The sequence below is a fragment of the Puma concolor genome, chromosome D1 (genome assembly GCF_028749965.1).
Source record: "Puma concolor isolate L17-30 chromosome D1, mPumCon1.1.hap2, whole genome shotgun sequence".
Taxonomy (NCBI): domain Eukaryota; kingdom Metazoa; phylum Chordata; class Mammalia; order Carnivora; family Felidae; genus Puma; species Puma concolor.
The window spans coordinates 43,147,456-43,170,266 of record NC_141676.1 but is presented as its reverse complement, the minus strand read 5'-3'; the positions used below and the strand labels follow the sequence as shown (position 1 = coordinate 43,170,266).

The following is a 22,811-nucleotide window of genomic DNA, read 5'->3' as shown; positions in this document are numbered from 1 at the left end:
AATAAACACAATGTCAATTTCTGCCTTACTTAGAAGATAAAAGAATTATCTTTCTAACAAGAGAATGAAGGTTAAAATATAGATTACAAGGATTGCACATAAAAATGCAAAATGAAAGAAGAGGCAGAGAGGATGAGAAGATGGGGGGGGGAAGGACAGGAAAGAAAAGTCATAAAAGAGGAGAGGAAAGATACAGAAAGGGGAAAAGAGAGAAGTTATTGTGTATTAAACTTAAGAATGTGACAGAGGTTGGGGACAGAAATAAAAGAGGTCATAAAAACCAACTGTATCCATTATTATTTTCTTTCTAAAATATTTCCTCTTTTCCAGAAAAAGATGGGAAAAATGAGGTAAGTGAATTACCTTCACAAATAATCACTTTTCTTTGACCTAATTAGTTTCATGGAGCCGATAGCTCCACACCTTACTTAAGAATTTTAGTGGTCACATTTCTGCATAGTCCAAGTGATCCCAAACAATTTCTCCACTGTATTACACATATAAACAAGTTTTCTTCAAAACCAGGCATGATAGTCATTTTTTCCTCCATTTTTCTCTTCAACAAATATAGTTATTATAGAAAACGAAAGGAAAATTCCACTCTTCATTCATGTTTGAGTTCCTCTGACTCACTAAAATATCCTGGCCTGTAGCATAAGATGTAATCCATGTATATCTATTTCTTCTTTCCTTAAAAAGAAAAAATTTACAAGACTTAATTATACAAGAGCTAAATAAAGCAGCAAGTTTTTCTATCCATGGCTCTAGAGAGGGTTTTCTTTCTTCTTTTCTTTTTCTATTTTTCTTTAGAGAATGAAAATTATTTTATCAAAAACTTTCAATTTACATTATTAAAAATATGTGGCATTCATCATCATAAGTCTGTTTTTCTTTCCTTTATGATATAGACTCTACAATTTTTTGAAGCCAAAATTAAGAAGTTATTAGAGTTAAGAGAAAGAGCATGGTCATTGAGTCAAACAATCTTCAATTTGTAAATTTATCATTTATTGTGTTACTCTTGGAAAAGTTGATTATACTACTCTGATCCTCAATTTGATCAATTATAAAAATGAGTATAAGAATAGTTTCTATATCATAGGGTAGTTATGAAGCTTAAATGAGAAAATTCTCATGACAAATAAATAGAAAGCATTTAACACAAAATTTGGCACAACTAATTCTTAATACATGGTGTTATTAATAGATCATATGCCACTATTGACATATAAAATTTATCTTCCTAATGAAATTAGTGTCCTTTGGAGGGTACTTAGTTCTTTAAAAACAATGGTATATCAAAGAATATGAAGATCAAATCTTTAAAAAAAAAAAAGCTTGCTTATTTAATGCAACACTTTTCAAACTGTGGGTTGATGAATAAAATCAATTTTCTGAGTTCCAACTGTCATTTTCTTATTAAAAAGAAGAGAGAATGGAAGGGAAGAGAGAGGAAACAAAAGAAGAGGGGGCAAGGAGAAAGAAAGAGAAAATAGAACACATTGCACATATTAAGGGTAAGTATTGTTCATGAAAACTTTATTTCACTTATATTATATTACATGGCCAAAATAAAAATTTATGGGGGCCTGGGTGGCTCAGTCAGTTAAGCATATGACTTTGGCTCAGGTCATGATCTTACAGTTCGTGAGTTCAAGCCTCACATCAGACTCCCTGCTGTCAGCACGGAGCCCTCTTTGGATCCTCTGTTCCCCTTTCTGTCTGCTCCTCCCCGGCTCATGCCCTCTCACTCACTCTCTCTCTCTCTCTCTCTCTCTCTCTCTCTCTCTCTCTCTCTCTCAAAAATAAATGAACATTAAAAAATAAAATTAAATAAAAATTTATTTCTTACTCTGAACCAGTCAAAAGAAGTTCAAAAGCCTCTAAACTTAATGGGAACTAGAACAAATGAATCCATGAGTTTCATGTCACAAGGAAAGATCCAACCACCTTGCTCATTCAAAGTTTTCTCTAATTTGGAATGTAGCAACTGAAGTCATGTAGTGCCCTTTGGGATATCTTTTGATATCTTCTTTTTTGAAATACTGTAAGACAGAGGCAACTACCTTTCAGAGTTTATCCAAGGGCAAGACAGAGACTAGATGGCTTCTAGCTCTAGGATCATGAAGAAAGCAGTGATTTAAGATGAAAAAAGTTAACAGAATTAGAACGATTTAAGAAGTCATTCTTTTCACATTCAATAAGTTCAGGCACTTACAAATAAAAGACCAAGAAAATAACTCTCCTTCGAAAAATCTGATGGATTTGTGGGATAAAAGGACTGGAAAGTGTCACCCACTTTCAGTGTGCTTTACTCAAAGAAACTGTTATATACATAACTCTCCTTTTGCAAGTTATGTAAGAGTATGTATGGGGTTTGGGGTGGCAGGCAGGACAGCGGTGTACAACAGGGAGGTGCATATAAGTGGTTGTGTTCACTTCAATCTTATTTCAGACCAAACCAGTATGGTGGTCAGCTGTCAACCAAAGAGAACAGGAGTAGGAACAGAGCCAATCAAGCTGTGTTAAGTAACCCAGTCATTCCACAGAAATCTGTACAGCTCTTGTTCCCTGGCAGTACAGCTGGCAACAGCACAGCAGTAATTTGAGGGGTTTTCTATAGGGTGCTTATGAGTTTGATTTCACTGTTGGCTTCTTGCCACTGCAACCTATACCCTGAGTATTTCTGTTTGTGAGTTACCCAACTATGTGCTTAGATGATAAAAGATCAGATTTTTCACTTGGTAGGCATGAAGTCAGCTGAGTTTTCACTTTGCCAAATGTTTTTTTTTTTCTTTTACCCAAACTCCCCAGGTAAAGAAAAATACATGGTTTGTATTGCCAAGCAATTTTCCCCTACACTTTGAGCCACATGTAGGGGAAACCAAATTCTATTTTACCTATAACTCATCAAAATGTTATCTCTAAACTGACAACTTAAATCTTTAGAGTCATTTAAATATCAGTTCTCCCATTTTCTCCCTACTACTCTCCTTTTTTCATACTTTCTCCTCTAGCAATCAAAAAAATATATCATTTGCCAGATTCATATGACTTTCTTCTGACACATGAAGAATATAAGGTAGTTAAACAGGAAAGATCTGGTCTTCATTTGGGCGAATTGTCATGTATTTAGAAACATTTGACTTTGAACCAAACTCAACTGCTATCTACATGCTTATATCACCTCACCTTACAGAAGATCTAATCAATAATATGTTCCCAAACTATTCTCCTATTAGAAACTGAACTACTCTCACTAGTGCTACCACTTAAAAACTGGAAGCCAAAATTGTGAGGGTGGAAATAAGTAAGTACAAGATACACAGTGAAAATACTTCAAATAAACTGTGAGACATGCATGGTGAATGAGCACAAGTATTGATCTTCTCCATCCTTTGACTCATCAATGTAAAATTAGAAAATGCTCCTTCTTCACTTTCTAAATATATAAACCTCCAAAGGGATGTCCTTCATTTGTAAACAGACACACATCTCTATACCAGTGCCACCAAGGTTACCAATTCCCTCCTACTTCAGCCAGGATACCCAGTTACTTTCTTTCAATAGCTAGAAACATCAGGAAGTCAGCCTCACCACCCAAACTCCATTTCAAAGCGTGTTTTATTTTCACTGCTATGTACTGGTAGAGTGAAAGTAGGAAAAGTCAAATCCTACTACCAGAAATTCATCAAAATAATGTTAGTAAGGTAAGATTTCAAAATGGTATTTCATAGCAATACCATTTAACAGACACTAGTTAGCTACTATAGTACTGTCAATACTATAATTCAGTCATAATGGGGTAAATGGGTATCAGTAGGTTGCCCAGTGAACCAAATCATCACCTATGACATGGTTTCTGTAAGAATATCCATTCCAAATTCCAAACAATAAAGGTTCAGAACTTTACCTATTAGTAAGTTGGACTCTGCCTACAAATACTTCCCTATGAATATTTCACAGATGTCTTTTTGTGATATAGATAAATACTAAAAATCAGGCAACTAAGTATCAGCCATTTTTAAGTAGTTCGTATGCTTTACAAAAGGGGAAGCAAATTAAAAAAAAAAAAAAAAAGAGGGGTGCCTGGGTGGCTCAGTGGTTGAGCATTCGACTTCAGCTCAGGTCATGATTTTGCGGTTGATGGGTTCGAGCTCCGCATCAGGCTCTGTGCTGACAGCTCGGAGCCTGGAGCCTGCTTCAGATTCTGTGTCTCCCTCTCTCTCTTTCTGCCCCTCACCCACTCACACTCTATCTCTCTCTCTCTCTCTCAAAGATGAATAAATATTAAAAAAAAATTTAAAAACAAGAATTCAATGTGAAAATTATAAATTACTTCCTCATTTACTATTAGTGAAGTCTGGGATTTTCAAACATAGCACTTGGAAGTATGTATGAACAAATGATTATTAGTAGCTATAACACATTAATACGATGCCAATAAGAATGATGACTATGCCAATACTATGTATTATGGGTCATAGAGAAAATATAGTTTCTAAAATTACCATATTATTATATTCTCCTGCATATTCAGATGTTTCCTAAAAAATATATACAAAGTTTCTAAGCTGAGGGCACTAGGAAAGTTAACATAACTATAAGTCAACCCATTCTCATGCAAATTCTAGAGAAATAACTAAATATACAACCATCTGTTTTAGAAATAACTAAATAAGCAACCTAATACCTTGTTTTCCTATGTGAGCAAGGCTACATGGATCCATAAAAATGTCATCTGGGTAGAGCTTTGAACATGTAGTATAAGAACTACTCATAAAGCCACCAAATGTATTATATATTACATGTATATAACGTATGTATTACACTGATATGATACCTAAATGATCCTCTAATAGAAGACAATTTCAAATAATGTTAAAAAAAAAAAAACTAGCTTGCTATAGAAAGGCAAACAATGTTCACAAAGCTTGGATTCAAAGGAAAAAAATGGATGGGCATAATTCAAAGTGTTTGTAAGAAATAATACATGGAGTTTTCAGTAAAATTACAAAATAATTCACTTACTCTTTGTCAGCAAGTTGGGGTCAGGGAGAGAAAGATACTAGGCCTTATCCTGAAGTAACACAAAGCATACCTGAATATATCACCTTTCTCCCATTTTTAACATGAGACTTGTAGTACGAGGTCAGAAATGTTGCCTGTAACCAACTACACGGTGGCTTTCTCATTCATCTGTTGAGCATGAAGTCCCACAGCAGCTAGAGACTCTGATGTCCATGCAGGACTTCCAAACTTCCCCCCAGAGCATATGTGCTAGTGGACACCACACTGCACACACTCCTTACTCATTCTTTCGCACCCCTCTCCAGCCATCAGTAATCCCTTCTATTACCAGCAGACTGTCCTTCAGCCACAGGAGTTAGCATTAAAATCAGAGCCCTGCTAACTATCTCTGTCAGTGCAGCTGGGGATAGAAGGTCTGCTCATCCCACTGCACCCACTGGAGTGGTTCATTATTCTGGGTGTTATGCATTCTAGCCAACTATGAAGTTTCCACTGAAGAAGCATGGTTAAAAGTGGTATGTCCCTCAGGAGTACTGATGCATAGGGGCACTTGTACCCCAATGTTCATAGCAGCACTCTCAACAATAGCCAAATTATGGAAAGAGCCTAAATGTCCATCAACTGATGAATGGATAAAGAAATTGTGGTTTATATACACAATGGAGTACTACGTGGCAATGAGAAAAAATGAAATATGGCCTTTTGTAGCAACGTGGATGGAACTGGAGAGTGTGATGCTAAGTGAAATAAGCCATACAGAGAAAGACAGATACCATATGGTTTTACTCTTATGTGGATCCTGAGAAACTTAAGAGAAACCCATGGGGGAGGGGAACAAAAAAAAAAAAAAAGAGGTTAGAGTGGGAGAGAGCCAAAGCATAAGAGACTGTTGAGAACTGAGAACAAACTAAGGGTTGATGGGGGGTGGGAGGGAGGAGAGGGTGGGTGATGGGTACGGAGGAGGGCACCTTTTGGGATGAGCACTGGGTGTTGTATGGAAACCAATTTGACAATAAATTTCATATATAAATAAAAAAATAATAATAAAAAAAAATAAAAAAAAATAAAAAAAAAAAAGTGGTATGTCCCTGTCTATAACTGGGAAAAAGTGTCAGTGGGTATGCATTTGGGGTAAAGTTGTATATAAGCACATATTCAAAAACCTGAGAGTATAAAAGCTGCATGGAACTGAATTTATCATTTTCCTTTTGAAGCACATCATATAGACAAATAGCTACAGTTAATATATAGCACTTTATAAAATAATCATTGTCTTTCTGTGAAAGGACCTGACAGGAAATGTAGCAGGCCTCTCATACATCAGTTGTGGCCAGAAAAAGGAAACACTGTGCTTTCTTTACATCTAAAACACCAAGCTAGAAAATAAATCCATTTGAAAAATTATCTCAAGTTTTTGCCAGGGGAAAGGGATTTAGGGAAGTTTGAGGTTTCTTGTTAACAAAAACTGACAGTAAGCCTTCATATTATTTTCTTTAATTTTTTTTTTAATTTTTTTTTTAACGTTTATTTATTTTTGAGACAGAGAGAGACAGAGCATGAACAGGGGAGGGTCAGAGCGAAGGGAGACACAGAATCTGAAACAGGCTCCAGGCTCTGAGCTGTCAGCACAGAGCCCGACGCAGGGCTCAAACTCACGGACCACAAGATCATGACCTGAGCCGAAGTCGGCCGCTTAACCGACTGGGCCACCCAGGCGCCCCTAAGCCTCCATATTAGACTGTATGTGTCTATCCATTAAGATTATTCAAAAATTTTAAAAAGTGTTCTTGTCAAGAAAGATAAGTTCAAATGAAATGTTGTTTTTCAAAAATGCTTCTAAAAAAGGCCTTAGGGTTTGAGGTTTTCACCAGTGGTTCTAAGAAAACAATTTATACTGCTTTAAGTGAAGTAAGGGTACATGGCATTTCACTGTGATGTGCTGCTATGGCCTATATTACTTGAACCATACAAACGATTTTTCCCGGGATTTTGTTTTCCCTTAGAAAGGAAAACAGAAAGAAAAAACTTTTACATAGTCATGAGGCATAGGGCAAGAAATGGACATATAAATAACTGTTAGCTCAGTGTAAAGGATCTCTAAAGAAAGGGAAGAAGCCCAGGAGATGTGCACATCAAATAAAAATGGAGAATATGGCTATATTTCAGCCCAAACCAATATTCCCTTTTCAGGAATCATCCCCTCTGGCTTACCACTGACAATCCATAGACAGTGTATGAGTGAGATGAGTTCATGAGTAAGATGAACAGGGATGCTCCACGGCAGGTAAATAAATTTGTTTCCACTGAGATAATTATTCTTACCGTATGTCACTACTCTCATAGCAGAAGCAGGACAGGTGATGACATCCTATAAAATGCAATTTTTATTCCTATACTCCTGACATCGAGATATATAACCCACTCAGCTCTCATGAATTTTTTTTTTGCTCTCAAGCTATGAGTGGGTTTTTGTTATTACAGTTGTTCTTGGTTTTTGCCCTTTTTTAAAATGCTATCATCAACTGTGAAATACTGTTAAGAAACTGAGGGAAAAAATGGACTTTCATTATTTTAGGCTATCTAGTCCTAAACAAGGACTACACATTATTATTTGAGATAGCTGAATGCAGCTATTTTACTTGGATTTTGTAAGGTTAACATCTGCATGATATAACCTCTATCCTCAAATGAATGCCATTTCCAAACCTCAAGTCCTTTCAGACCTAACCTACACAAGAAACAAGGAATCATAAGCCTTTGTACCAACAAATAATTTTTCCAACTGTAATTCATTAGTACCTTATTCCAAAAGCGTATGAATACTTACAAGATGGTTAATCCTCATTAAAAACTAAGATTACATGACATAATTACATGTAAATAAGAAAAATGAATTAAACTCTTACCCTTTCCTATGGCGGGCACTAGTTGTGAATCATATATACAATTAGAGTTATATTGCTAAGCTAAAAATATTGGTAAAGATCTAAAAATGACAAACAGTGCCTTTTAAATTAATGTCTTATTAGTTGAGTGAAGTACACTGACAAAGAATAATTTATGCTTATTCAAACTGCACTCGACATCTTCAGGTGTTTCCAAATGAGCTCACAGAAGAGTGATTAAATGCATCTGATAACAAGCCACACATTGCTGAAATTACTTACCGCCTCATTTTATGATTAATTAAACATGTAGATTAAAGTTGCAAAAGAATTTAGATTAATGAGCAAGTTAAGTCTTGCTGATATAAGTGAATTGGGAATTGGATGCTCTGTGGAACTTTATAAACATGCATTTTATAATGAATAAGACAAGGCTACATGCAGAATCGTGGCCACCAGGGCCTTTTGACGATGCAGTCTTTTTTAACATGGTTTGACAGCTTTCAAATAACATTCTTCTATAGGCTTTAAACTTTGTGCTTTGCTGTAAAACACAAGACTACATAACTCATGTACCAGGAGTACGATTATTTTTGAGCTCTCCAAGGTAATGACCCCCTGTAGCAGCAGCTGTTCAGAAAAAATTACAAGCTCAATTGTTATTTTAATCAGAGATAGTTTCATAGTTAAAAGCAGTTATGCAACTTGTAAAATTATACGACACCTCATCAGTACCTTGTCTTCAACACTCCTTCCTCCAAAAGTAAAACCATCCCAAAGAAGTCACAGCTTCCAGCGGACTTATTAGCAAACAGGATTCTCAATCATTCATAAAATATTCAAAGCCATTTATTAGTGAAGTTTCTGTGCTAGGAAAGGTAATGTTTAAATTTATGACGACTCTTATCAGCTCCAAGAGTGTGTCAAAATATCTGCTGGGGTTTGCTGAGTCTCTAATTTTTCTCTTTTAAGATCAGTTTTACCTAATCCAAGTAGCTTAGACTGTGTCAAAAGCCAAGTTGGACTTTATGATTTTCCAAGGCAAGAGAAATTCAGGTTGTACACAGAGATGTAGTACATTCTCCTTTGCAAGGGATACAGAAGTGGAGAGAAATTGAGCTTAAGTTACTAAACTAGCTTAGGGTTGAAAATCTATTCCGTTTTTATTATGAAGCTTGTAGCACAATACCATTTATTATTACCATAGCATAATAAAGACACTCCTACAAATTCTTTGAATGGATCCATTCTGCTATCTAAAATATACCTCTAATTTTTTTCTACTTATTTTCAGATCTTATGCATGATTCATTTTTTGGCAAGAGTGAGCTTTTTATAGTGTTAAATTTTTTTCTTTTTAATTCAGATTATTTTTAGACTCTAAAGACTTATGAAGAAAACTATGGAAATTTTTATATAAGGATCAAAGGAGTTGTTCCATGACACAGGTGGCAAATTAACATCATTAACCCTACATATTTATCATGTGGACATAATTTCCCATTTGAAGATTTATGTTAGTGAAAATACAATATTGATACATAAGTCTCTGATTACACTGAAATTTATTAAAAGTTAAAATCAGCTTTTTAAGCAGTCAAAACAAAATCGTCTCCATTTGACTTATTTCCTTTAGTTTTATTAAGTCAGTATCTTTCACCGAGTAATGTAAACAACATCTTATCACCACAAAAGGTTATTTCAAATTTATAAGATTTCATCCTTGTAATTCAACTTGAATATAATAATAATGATTCTTAGGTAAAAATATGGGCACAAATATTTCAAGGACCAAGTAATATACATTTTCTTTATGTGGAAATTTAAATTTCTCATTTATATCATTTAAAAGAGGAAATATAGGGCACCTGGGTGGCTCAGTCGGTTGAGCGTTGGACTTCGGCTCAGGTCATGATCTCACTGCTCGTGAGTTCGAGCCCCGCATCAGGCTCTGTGCTGACAGCTCAGAGCCTGGAGCCTGCTTCCGATTCTGTGTCTCCCTCTCTATGCCCCTCCCCTGCTCATGCTCTCTCTCTCTCTCTCTCTCTGTCTCTCAAATATAAAATAAAACATTAAAAAATATTTTTAAAAAAGAGAAAATATAACAACAAAGTGGTTATATCAGCCCAAAAGAGCCTAAGTTAGAGATCTAAAACTAATTCCTTTGCACTCATAAGACGTATTTGGTATGTGGCAGAAGGACATGGATTCTTCAGGCAGTTCAACAATCCACCAAATTTCAAGGAGCAGGATTTTTCCACTCTAGCCATTGCCATATTATTTCTAGGCCACACAAATTATGAGGTGTATCCTGGAGTTATTAATAATTTAATAGAAATTGTGTCATTCCTATGGTATTTTAATACAAGAAGATACATTTTTCTCCATGAAAGTAATTTTTGTGAAATAACTTTAAGTCCTAAATACTGAATACATTTAGCTATTTCATGTACTTAGTATTATTAGCATGTTTTAATTTTTCTGATGAATGCTTTATCTAGTTTGCCTGCATAGAGTATATAAATTTACTGGTTATTTAAAGTTAGGAGTGCAGTGCCTGGGTGGCTCAAGTTGGTTTTGGCTCAGGTCATGATCTCACGGTTCATGGGATAGAGCCCCTTATCAGGCTCTGCACTAATGGTGCAGAGCCTGCTTGGGATTCCCCCTCTCCCTCTCTCTTTCTGCCCCTCACCTGCTCATGTTCTCTCTCTCAAAATAAATAAATAAACATTAAAATAAATAAATAAATAAATAAATAAATAAATAAATAAATAAATAAAGTTAGGAGTTAAATGTTTATTTGAAATACCAAAACAGGTACTTCACCTTGAAATTTTGAATAAATGGGCAATTTAAAATATCCCAAATCAGCAATAATGTAACATAAAAATTCCTAACATTATTTTCATTAGATCAAAATGGGAATTTATTATAACACATTTTTTATTCCACAACACATAGTCATGTAGGCTATGAACCTTGTGTTTCTAAGGGGAGATTAATATTTTCTCTAACACATGTACAGGTTGGAAAAAAACAAAAAATACTCATCAGAAACTAAAATGAGATGACTAAACTCATTTTTGCATCTGATCAGGACAGGCTTTGTCAAGGTGAATTATAAATGCATTAATACCCACAACACTGCCAAATACTGAATTATTAATGTTGTCAACTCCTCAGTTTCAGTTCATGCCTTATAGAGGAGTTTTGTGGGATTCATCAAAACTTAGCCTCTCAACAGGTTTACAAGCATTCTAGAGGCAACATGTGTTAAACTAAAAATAAGGTAACTAAACCAAGCAAACTATCATCAAGGCCAGTGGAAGGTTTATAAATGCAAAGAACAATCTATAATGGATGGAGAAGATGAAGCCAGGTGCCACCCCACACTAGATCCCCATTAACTCACCACCCAGCAGTTGACAAGAGGTGGTTCTTCATTTGGCAGGATCAGGAACATTAAGTACTACACATACAAGTTGTCTATGTTAATGTAAGTATTCAAGAGCCAAAAACAGTGCTAAAAACTAGCTTCCAAACTATTACGGTTTATCATTTTTTATTCTATTAACTGTGCAAATTCTTTAGAATTTAGAGTTAGTTAACTGGAAGAGTCCTGAATTTTTCCTTCAGTGAAGAAATTAAAAGATTTCTCTGTTTTCTAGATTGATTATGCTAAATTACTTTTAAATCCCCATGTATCCAAAATATTTTGGTCTTTTATAAGGTGATTGGATATTTAAAGCATGATTATTTTTTAAAGTCACAGGTTTCTAAATTTTACTCTGTGCCTTATATCACTTCCACAATGGAAAATTGAAATCAAAACTGATTGTATTCATAAAATAAAACACTTACACCTGAAACTTATATAATGCTATACATCAATTATACCTCAAAAATAAATAAATAAATAAATAAATAAATAAATAAATAAATAAATGCAAATGGGTTTAAGATTTGGGAAAATTTAGGGTTCTGATACTCATTTTTCCAATCCTTTATTCAATACACGTGTCCCTTATAAACAGAAGCATTTTTGAAAAATATTGAATTGTGGTAGTAATGTGGTTTAATTTGTATGTAAAGTTTAGCCAATAATCCCAATAATTTTAAATACAAGTTAAAAGTACAAGATGTAAAGAAACTGAGTGTTCAAGTCACCTAAGCCTTGATATTGGACCACAAAAATGCAATGCAATCTTCATTTGCCACGGAAATAGGAAATAAATGGGAACATTAGTTATACTCATAAATTATATATATTATACCTGGGCTCTTATACAAAGTGATGAGGGGTCACAAAGTCCTTCTTGAAGCATTTTTCTTTCCTCATCAGAAGATATAGAATGTCTAAAAAGAAGAAACTAATTGTTATTGGACCCACTATCTGCCAGATATAAAATAAATGTTCTCTATGCATCATATAATCTTCCCAACAACCACACCCATTTTATAGATGAGGGGATTGCATTTCAAACAGGCGAAGGTATTTGTCCAGAGTCACACCAAGTGGTGATGAGAGTAAAGCCCTGTGAACCCAACTCCAAGGTCCATTTATTCTTTCAACTATATTACACTTAATTATGGCTTATACTATTTGTGTTTATGCTATTCTCCACTATCTAGAATCCCTATCTGCTTCTTCTCAGTTAACCCATTCCTACCATTTCCCTCCAAGTTTTACCTACTCCCAAAAGTGTGTTGTGTTATCATCAGTTTGTTGAAAAGCCTCAGTTCAAGTTACACTGGTTCGCACAATATATATTTATGTTACTAATGTTATCATCTATATTACAGCAATGTAATCATAAAATGGTTTCACTGACACTACATATGTCTCTCCCATTCTCCATTCTATACTCCTCTATCTCTATCACATTCATAGGAAATTTACTACTACTACTACCAGAAGTGGCAGTAGTAGTAGCCTTGGCATTATCATTACATACTACCAACTTCAACAAATCACCTTTTGCTCTAATGCTGCTCTCTGGATCTCCAAAATCTTACCCTTCTCTGCTTTCATTCTGCTCAAATGTTCTCATACTTCTAAACCACCTCCCTTTCCTTCCCAATCAAAAATTCTACTCTTGAATATTTCACAAAAGGTATAAGACATTCCTGATTATTCATTTAGGCAACAAATATCTAAGCATTTACTATCCACTAGAAACTAAGGATATATAAACAAGATAGATATTTTTTGTCTAAGAACTTACAATCTACCACAAGAAAATACAAGTAAACCAAAATATATAACATTGAGTTGTGTCATAATAAATGTAAAAAAAGTGATGTGGGTATAAAAAAATTAAAAGTAGAAGTGCCTGGGTGGCTCAGTCGGTTAAGTATCCGACTTTGGCTTAGGTCATGATCTCCTAGTTTGTGGGTTCTAGCCCTGCATCAAGCTCTGTGCTGACATCTTGGAGCCTGGAGCCTGCTTCAGTTCAGATTCCTTCTCTCTCTGTCCCTCCCCTGCTCATGCTTGCTCTCTCTCTCTCAAAAATAAACATTGGGGCACCTGGGTGGCTCAGTCAGTTAAGCATCCAACTTTAGCTCAGGTCATGATCTCAAGTTTGTGAGTTGGAGCCCGTGATGGGCTCTGTACTAACAGCTCAGAGCCTAGAGGCTGCTTAGGATTCTGTGTCTCCCTCTCTCTCTCTCTGCCTCTCTCCTGCTCTGGCTCTCTCTCTCTCTCTCTCTCTCTCTCTCAAAAATAAATTTAAAAGAATTCAGAAATAAATAAATAAATAAACAAATAAATAAATAAACAAACAAAAAATAGACATTAAAAAATTAAAAATACAAGTAATAAATCATCTGGGTGGTACTAGTCTGTAAAGATGTCATATAGAAGGTGGCATATATAATAAAGCTTCTTTGGTTAACAGGATGAAGGCAGAGAAATAGCAATAGTACCCATCTATTATTTAATATTTTCTCTATGTGAAGCACTCTTAATATACATCAGCTCAATATATATTATGTAATTTTTTTACATATATATGGAGAATTCTGCTTGTGACCAAGATGGACTAATAGAGACTTCTTTAACCTTGTGACTTAAACAACTAGGGGGAAAAAATAGACAAAAATATTAGAAAACAACAGTTTTCAGACACTGGGCATCAAGCAATGAAGAACAGTTGTTCCTGATGGGAATGAAAATGAGGCCATCCCTACAGTTGTCCCAGCTTATTGCATGGAGAAAGAAATTACCCACTACAGTGCACGAAGGCAGAGTTTAATGGTCTCAGTGAGTTAAGAAGATGCAGCTGGGAGTCTAGGAAGGACAGGTGACTATAGTTCATAGAGCAGAGTAGCAAAGGAGAGAGACCTACACATAGACTTACAGAAATTTGCAGATTCTCACAAGAATTTAGCCAATACTGATCAGTTCATGTATGTGAGGAAGCTAACCAAGGTTGGGGAAGATACATTTAGAAACAGCAGATAAAACAATCCCCAGTGCTCACATAAGGCCAGAAATGGTTCATTTTTCCATCATCAAAAGTATAAAACTTCATAACACAAGGGAAACTTGTCAAAGTACTCAAAACAGTAATACCTCAGTAGGGAAGAAAATTAATCCTAAAGTCTGTACTAGTTCCAACTGAGAGCGCTTAAAAGCAAGCACTGAAAAGATCAAACTATTTCCAAGTATCTTAACTGTATACCAGAAAATAAGTCCAAAAATATCTGTAGGAAATCAGAAATATTCAGAACTCACCAAGGTAAAATTCTGCCATCCAATAAAAAATTACCAGGCATATACAGAAGAAGGAAAATACAACCCATAATGAGGAGAAAAATTGATCATTTGATCATTTGAAACTGAGCCAGATGGCAAAGATGATAAAATGAGTACACAAGGATATTGCAACAGTTATTATATTTATATTCTATTTATTCATAGAACTAAAGGACTAAACTTATTAAGTAGAGATTCTGAATATACAACAAAGACTCAAATTGAACTTCCAGAGATAAAAAATACAATGTCTGAGATGAAAAATACACCAGGTGGAATTAAAAAACAAATTAGGCACCACATGACAAAGACAAGTGAACTTGAAGACTTAACAAAAAACAAACCAAAATGAAATAGAGAGTGAAAAAAAAATGAAAAAATGTGAACAGAATCCATGAACTGCAGGACATCTTCAACCTGCTTATTATATATGTAATTGAGGGAATCTACCCCCAAAAACCAAGAGCACACTTTACACACTGTATATTAGTCAATTTGACAATAAATTGTATTTAAAATGTGTGTGTGTGTGTGTGTGTGTGTGTAATTGAATTCTACAAAGTATGAGAGTGAACACAAAAATTCTGAAGAAATAACAGCTGAAAATTTTCCAGATGTGACAAAAACTATAAATCCACAGGTATAAGAATTTTAAAAACTCTGAACTCAAGAAACATTAACAAAACTACACTAAGGCATATGGTAATCTAATTTCTTACAACCAGTAATAAAAAGAAAATCTTAAAATTAGCCAAGAAAAATGACACCACATATAGAGGAACATATATAACAATTACATATGACTTCTTTTTTTAAAACAATGCAAGCCAAAAGACAATGGATCAACATCTTTAAATTACTGAACAAAAAAAGAGAGTTGAAAAATTCTATACCTAGCAAAATAAACATTTTTCAGAAATACAAAAGCAGAAGGAAATCTCACCAGCTTACAAATAGAAATATCCTACAAGACACATTTTAAAAGTCCTTCAGGCAGAAGGTAATGCTACCAAATGGAAATCTGAATCTACACAAAGGAATCAAGTATACTGAAAATGGTAAATATGTGAGTAAATATAAAATACTTTCTTATTTTTAGAATATCTTTAAAATATTATTGACTATTCAAGGCAAAAATAATTATTTTTAGGTTTATGACATATGCAGAAGTAATGTGTATGATAATAGCACAAAAACTAAGAGGGAGAAAGTAAGTATACTATTGTAAGATTCTTATACCGTATGTGAAGTGTGATACTATTACTTGAAATAAGACTGTGATAAGTTATATGGAGTTGTTATAAATTCTAAAGCAATCAGTAAAATGTAATTAAAACAAAAAATCAAGAGTAATAACCCAATAAAGAATTTTAAATAAAAATCATCAAAATTTCTCAAAATTAAATCAGGAAAAGGGAACAATGAAAAGATGGTTCAAATAGAAAACAAAGAGCAGATGTATGCATTTAAACTCAACCACATAACAAATTACATTAGTGTAAGTGGTCTAAGCATCCAAAATAAACATGAGGAACTGTCATACTGGATAGAAAGCAAGACTCAACTGCATGCAGTCTACAAGAAATTCACTTAAAAATGAAGACAATATACTTTAAAAGCGAAAATATGGGAAAATATATTACCCATAGTACCACTGATAAAAAGAAAGCTGCAGTAGCTATCAGACAAAGTAGATTTCAGAGCAAAGAATATTACTAGAGATAAAGGGATTCTTGTAAAATGATTAGGGGTCAGTTCATTAGGAGGATATAATGACCCTAAACATTTACACACCTAATAGAGCTTCTAAATACAAGAAAGAGAAACTGTGAAATTTCAAGAAGAATTATAATCAGAGTTTTCAAAATCTCTCTCTCAATTAATGATAGAACAAGTAGACAAAAAAAATCAGTAAGGATATAGAAGACCTGAACAACACTATCAACCAACTTTACCTAGTTTACACTTATAGAACTTGCCAGCTAACAGAACAGTTAGGAATTCAATAACAGAAAGATATCCAGAAAATTCTTAAATATTAGGAAATAAAATAATACTTCTAAATGGTCTACAGAGCAAGGTGAACAAATCAAAAGGGAAATTAGAAAGTATTTTGGACTGAATAAAAATGAAACCACCAAATATCAAAATTTATGGGATGCAGCTAAACCAGTACTCAGAAGTAAATTTATAGCACTAATACCAATATTGAAAAACATTCCAAATTATCTTAGCTTTCACCTTAAGGAACTAGAAAAAGAAGAGCAAATTAAACCCAAAGTACACAGTAAAATAGATTAAATTAAATTCTAAATAGTTCTATATCTATTAAAGAAATTGAATTTTCAGTTTAAAATATTCCCAGAAAGAAAACTCCAAGCACAGTTGGCTTCATTAGTGAAATCGTTTAAGCACTCAAAAAGAAATAACACCTATTGTTTTGTACACAAACTCTTCCAGAGAATTAAAGAAGGAATATTTCCCAACTCATTCCATGAAGCTACAGTACTTAGGTAATCAAGTTGGTGGCATAAAAAAATAGATAAATAGATCGATGGAAGAAAATAGACACTCCAGAAATAAACCTATATGTATATGATCAATTGATTTTCAACAAAAGTGCCAAGGTAATTTAAAGGGAAAAGAATAATCTTTTCAGCCAATGGCACTGAAACATTTGAACAGCCATAAGCAAAAATATAAACCTCAAACCATACCTCACCCCGTTATAAAAATTAACTCAAAATGAATCACAGACCTCAAGAGCTTAAACTATAAAACTTCTAAAATAACGCAAAGCGGAAAATCTTAGTGACCTTGGGTTTTGCAAAAATTTGTTAAGTGCAACACAAAAAGCATGAAATATAAAGTAAAATAATAAATTGGGCTTCATCTTCATCAAGATTTAAAACTTTAGCTCTTCAGGATACTTAAAGTTAAACAGCAAGCTACAGACTAGTAGAAAATATGTGCAAAACATACATCTGACAAATAATTTGTAATTTAGAATATATAGGAGCCCTTGGGTGGCTCAGTCGGTTGGGCATCTGACTTTGGCTCAAGTCATGATCTCTCAGTTGACAAGTTCGAGCCCCGCGTCGGGCTCCGTGCTAGACGCTCAGAGCCAGGAGCCTGCTTTGGATTCTGTGTCTCCCTCTCTCTCTGCCCCTCCCCTCCTCATTCTCTGTCTCTCTCTGTCTCAAAAAATAAATATAAACATTAAAAAAATTAGAATATATAGAAACGATTAAACCTCAATAAAAAAGAAGACAACCCCAATTTTAAAAAAACAGCAAAAGATTTAAACGGTACTTCAACAAGATAGACAGATGGTAAATAAGCACATGAAAAGATGTTCAACATCATCAGTCACTAGGGAACTACAAATGAAAATCACAATGAGATATCACTGTAAGCCATCTGAATGGCTAAAATTCAAGACTGAACATACAAAGAGTTCTAAGGATGTAGGGCAACTGTAACTCTCATACATTGCTATTAGAAATGTAAAATGGTACAACCACTTCTTTGAAAACAATTAGCAGTTCTTTTAAAGGTAAACATACTCTATGTAAACTCACTATTTTACTCCTAGGTATTTACCCAAGAGAAAGAAAGCTTATATCTACCCAAAGACAATGTCCAGAGTAGCTTCATTTGTAATAAGCAAAAACTAGAAAGAACCTGAATGGATAATCAAATTGTGGTATATCCATACAATGAAACACTACTCAGCAATTTAAAAAATAAGTTATTGACATGCACTTGAATGAATCTCAAAATAATTATGCTAAATGAAATAAACTAGACAAAAAAATAAATAATGCATAATTCCACTTACATAAAAATTTTTTAAAGCAAACTAATCTATAGTGACAGCAGATCCGTGATTGCCTTGATGTAAACTCAGGGAAAGATAGAGGGACAGGAATGAGGAACTCAGAAGAGACATTAAGAAACTGTTAGGAGAGATGGATATGCAAATTATCTTGGTAGGGGAAATGGCTTCACTGGTGTATACCTACATCAAAACATCAAATTGTGCACTTTAAATATATGTAGTTTATTGTATGCCAATTATACATTGATAAAGCTGTAAAAAAAATGCAGTAGGTAAGAGTCTCACTTTACCGCTAAGGAAGCTAAGGCTCCAAGAGGTTATTTGATTTGCATAAGATCACAGCTAGTACACAGCGGTACCCACTGGTGGCAGGGATTCCACACCATATATTTCAAAACTAATATGAAGTATCTAATATAAATGTGATTCATGAAAGGCACTCAAAAGTTGTGTGGGGGTTTTAAAGTATTAGAGGCATATAAAAGGCATAAGATGTGAAAAAGTAATAGATATTAACTTTTTCAAAGGATACTTAATTTTTTTCTCACTTAGAATTTTTATTCTGTACTTACTGACAGGATACTTAAATTTCTAAAGATTGTTTAACCTAAAATATCTTAATTGATAAAACATATGACAGAGCTTCTGTAATGCACTCAAAAGCATTTTATTAGAACCTATTATGCACTCCATAATATGCACTATTTGCTAGGCCCAAATGAGCCAGATCTTTAAGTCATACACAGGTAATGAAAGAGCACCCTTCAATAAAGCGATAGTAAGGGGTTCAGTGTGTCAGGAGGCTGCATACATAGTTGAGTGAAGACGGAGATGACCAGAAACTCTAGGTCTCTAAGAAGGGACAATGGCCATGTTCCTTCCACCAATTACAAGGTTCCTGCCATGAAGAAGAAATAATGGCCAAAGCATTTCCCAGGGAGGAACTGTTAGGTTTTGTTTGTACCAGTCACTTTTTTGCTCTTCTTTTTCATATATGTATATTTCATTTCCTTTCACAAATAGGTTACAAATTCCTGTGGACTAAATCTTCCTTTTCCATTTTAAACTCCATTGATGTCAAAAGAGTCCTGAATTCATATTCTTATCAAGTGAATGAATAAATGAATGAATGCATTTTAGTGTTAGTCTGAACGATAAAATAATGAGAATGACAAGGATCCTTTATGAAATCAACTTGACTTTATCCCATTCTCTTGAAAAAGCCTTTTCTTTCCTTAATTTTTATTTCAGTAAGTCTTTTCTTACTCATGAATATGCTTTCCTACAATACCTCTTCTTCCCTTGAAAGAGATAAGCAGAGAGGGCCTATATTCTAAGTATATTTGCTGCAACTATTCCTTCTGTAGAGAAGGACAAAATATGGCAATATAATCAGAGAGTCATAGTCATCATTTTATCTGAGAAAGTTTTAAAAGTAACCAAATTCTATGCACCTGTTTTATTCCTCACAGAGGTCATGTACTGATCCCTATGTGAAAGCCAGTTGATAAGAATACCATAATCTCAAGCATTGTTACTTTTCTCACTCACAGTATCCAAGTTTTACTTTACCCTTCTGAAATCAACAACACCCTGCCTGGTGCATTTTAACTCCTAGTGTTAATGATTTTTGTGTTTATGTTATGTCTCTAAACCTCAAAGTAATTTTAAGTATATTCTTATTCCTTTAAAAACGCCTTTTCCTCCCAATTCTCCATGGAAAGAAAAAAATACTCCTAATTTTTACTCATGAATGGGGACAGCAATTAGAGTCATTTTGACTCCTTTCTTTCCCCCATACTCTCCACCACATATAATCTAACTAGGCCTATTGATCTATATTGGCAAAGTCTCTTCTTTCTGTTCCCCAAATACCATCTTTTACCTCCTGCCTAGGCTATTACAATAGCCCTCACAAGCTATTCTCTAGTTCAAGACTTTCTTCCCTCTAATCAACTCTACAAACTGCTGGCTGAACTACTTTTTCAAAAGCAAAGCTCTTGCCATACCACTGGACTATTTGGTTGTGATGGCCCCCTAAAATCCACCAAACAACTTAACCTAGCCTTACAGGTCACAATGATATGACCACACTAAATTTTCTAGTTTATACATAGCCTGTACCTCAGTCAGACTGGACTTCTCATTGTTCCCTAACCCATACTTCCTTGTTTCCATTTGTCTGTCCCAAACTCATCCTTGTGATATCCCCTCACTACCAGGATGCTCCTGTCTTCAACCCCTATTCCTTTAACAAAATATACTCAAACTTCAAAGACTATCAAAGAGTCTGCTTCCTATAGTCTTTCTTCTTCATGGGATATAGCTTTCTTTTGAACCCCCAGAGTGCTATTTTTTTTTTTTAGTTTATTAAGTCACTTAATATATTCTGCATAGGAAATTACACCTTTCCTCTGCAATAATCAATGTAACTTAATTAACATTTATTAATCCCTCCTTTGAGCCATGTACTAGTTAGGCACTAGTTAGACACTGTGTTAGCATACAAAAAGGAATAAGGAAGGGGGGTTAATAATTATGTCTAGATTCTAAGGTTCTTGATGGCAGGAATTTTGTGTACTTGTATTTATTTCCAATGCAGCATTTAATGTTCTCCTTTGAATAAATCAGTACTCAGTATATATTTGTTGAGTTGAATTAATTTCTAACAGATACTAAGCACTCTCCTGGGAAGTAAATTTTGCTACAAAAAAAAAAAAATAGGATTTTCCATAACTGGGAAAACAAATAATCACATCTTTAAATAGTTTTCAAAGGGCAAGTTGAAAGTTAAATTGACCACTGATTACACCGTCCAAGGTGAAGACCCTAATGGGTCAGATCATTCGTCACTAAGATACTAACTTCCAAGTAGGACAGGCTGCTTCGAACGATAAATTCCCATATGACCAGAGCTTCCAAAATTGTCAATTTGGTCCAGTAAAGATGATTATTGTTTCATATCACAGAAATCTGTTTCTTGTATCCTCCTGGGAGTTTACATAGGAGAATTTAAGCTGACATCAATATTTAAATATGTACCTATTCAATGTATCTGGGAGATACATACTTCCTTTTGATCTAACCATATCTGCACACCTTTAAAATGTATGCTTTCAAGGCTACATATGTCATTGTTGAAAGCCTAGACACAATGACACTTTTCTGTACTATGGGATTGGACAAACCTTGAATTTACTCTCAACATACTTATATTACCTCCCTTCCTGGGGAATAGAATGGAAAGACACAGTAAGGCTATTTTAAAAGATGGAACCAGAGATAAAAGGATATGAAACTCATCAAAAGCACTATTCAAAAAGCAATATTAAAGCAAAAAACTTCTTGACACTGATATTTATTACTAACAAGGAAAAATTCAAGGAGCAAAAATGAGGAAAACAGAAGGAACTCACTGCCCAATGACCAAACCAAGCCCCAGTGCCTGGCACCAGCCAAGATAAGAGCTCCGTGGGTGAGCCCAGCCCCTCCCACAGGTCCCCTCTGAACAAGAGTGACGCACCTCTTCTCCAGGAAAAAAAGCACAGCATACAGCAGTCACTCTGCCTATTACTGAGAGTCAATTTAGCAGCACAAGAACTAAATTAAGTGACAATCTCAGAAAAGGAAAGAGAAATGCACTCTCTTTGTGTAGGAAGAGCAGAAACCCAAAAATCTAGAACATGAAATCTATATTTCTAGAGAGAACTGTTAAAATAAAATGGTTGCAATATTCCAACAGTATGAGAAAAAGGCAGTTCAGCTTTTTCATGGCATTCAGGCTCAAAATAAGATGTAAGAATTCTCAGACTACAATGCAAACAGATTTGAGATACTCTATGACAGCTGAACCCATGAAAATTTTGTCAGATAAGTGCATAATCAAGAATATTCTAAATAAAGTGAACCCCTGCTGCTGTTCTAGAGTGAGAAGACATGTGTCGTGAAGTCAAATAGACTGTGTTTGTATCCCAACTCTGCCTTTTTCTTCCTTTCTTCCTTCCTTCTTTCCTTTAGATTTTGTTCAGGTGCTCATTCACCCAACAAATATCTATTGGGAGAATACTGTGTCAAGCACTGTGATAGAAACTGGGTATACAGGATTGAACAAAATAATCATGGTCTCAGCCCTGACAAAACCTTTAGTCTAATGAAGAAAATAGACATTAAATAAACATACAAATATATGATACCAATCATTTTAAGTGCTATTAAAGCAAAAAAGAAAGCAGAATTTAGAGACAGAGGAAAAAAAAAAACTGGGGACTTGGAAGAGGGAGGAATTATCTTTTAAGAC

At 34.5% G+C, this 22,811-nt stretch overlaps 1 protein-coding gene across 26 annotated transcripts in view; it reads right to left on the bottom strand.

The window, feature by feature from the left end:
* Positions 1 to 22,811, bottom strand: part of SOX6 (SRY-box transcription factor 6) — a 717,975-nt gene that overhangs the window by 490,564 nt on the left and 204,600 nt on the right. For 16 of the 26 annotated variants that reach the window (XM_086677876.1, XM_086677877.1, XM_086677885.1 and 13 more), the window contains exon 3: positions 12,191 to 12,272. The exons of the other annotated variants lie outside the window; for them this stretch is intronic. The gene's annotated coding sequence lies outside the window, so the exon portion shown is untranslated. The remainder of the gene's footprint in view (positions 1 to 12,190; positions 12,273 to 22,811) is intronic. 26 annotated transcript variants of the gene reach the window in all.